Below are 1,085 nucleotides of genomic sequence, written 5' to 3'. Positions count from 1 at the left end.
AAGGCTGGAATTACCCAAAATATGACATTGTAAAAAGCATTGCAGAAGGCTTTAAAATACGACAAAATTATACCTCATTTCCATAAAGTAATCTGAAAGATTGGGGCTGAGTAATTTTTTTGTGTATTGTGTCTGAAAACTCAACATACTTGCTCCTAATAAACCCTTAAACACCCCCCTCCCCACCCCCCCACCCCCACCAGCCCCCACAACCCCCAGGGTTCTGCTTGATCTATAGTGTGATCTGTCCCTGTTGGGAATTGACAGTCGCTTTCATTTTCTTATATATTTTTTTCCCCTGCCAAGGTCACACTGGAGAGAGCCCTCGAAGTTCTCAGCATTCGTCCTCCTTCACCCTTCCACCAGCTCCTGGTCATGAATCATTCCGTCTTCAGATTGAACTCCTGATGCTTCGGTTCCAGAAAACAGCCCGACTTCCGCAATTTTTCTTCATTCTCACTAACAATTTGGTAATGAAATATTGATTTTTAGTTAGATTCAAATAGATGTTATTAAGTTTGCATTGATAAATCGTTCTTTTTTGCAGGCTGGAGGTACTTCAGTCAAATTCTAACTACGCATTCATACCTTGTGATGTATTAATTTGACATATTTGTCACACAGCTGCTCGGACAGAATGAGAGGAGGTTGCGCGCTGTAAGTGTGGCTATTTCAGAAATGAGACATCATTTTAGGTGATTTATTTTTAAGAATTTTACGCTCGAATATGTTCGTCTTCCTGAAACCTGTTCCCTGCCTGTCTCTCCCTCAGAAAGAAAATCTGCATGATGTTAGTTGGAATGGCAATGTTACGGGCTGAAGCTTGAGCCCTTTACATATTCTGATTTGGGGAGAATTGAACGGCTGCAGCTGATAACACTCACAAACTTTATTGGAATCCAGCTGATTGTTAAATAAGTCGACGGCCAGCCTGCCTCCCTGGGACTCATCATGGCTTGAAGACTTTTAAAAGGAAAGAGGCGACACCTTTATGGTTCATCCAGAAATAATTTGCAAACAGAAACTAGACAGTGAGCTGTGTGGACTAATATTCGCTTCAAGGTCATATCAGCATCGAAGCCTGT

General features: G+C 41.7%; 1 long non-coding RNA gene across 1 annotated transcript; it reads left to right on the top strand.

The window, feature by feature from the left end:
* The first annotated feature begins 362 nt into the window (after positions 1-362).
* LOC147116527 (uncharacterized) lies at positions 363-657 on the top strand. Its single transcript, XR_015078606.1, has 2 exons — positions 363-470; positions 548-657. It is a non-coding gene; the product is annotated as an uncharacterized LOC147116527 (long non-coding RNA).
* Positions 658-1,085: the final 428 nt, after the last annotated feature.

The sequence above is a fragment of the Somniosus microcephalus genome, chromosome 6 (assembly GCF_052327205.1).
Source record: "Somniosus microcephalus isolate GS21.2 chromosome 6, FLI_Smic_1.0, whole genome shotgun sequence".
Taxonomy (NCBI): domain Eukaryota; kingdom Metazoa; phylum Chordata; class Chondrichthyes; order Squaliformes; family Somniosidae; genus Somniosus; species Somniosus microcephalus.
The sequence above is the reverse complement of the archived record's forward strand: the minus strand, read 5'-3'. Positions and strand labels throughout refer to the sequence as shown.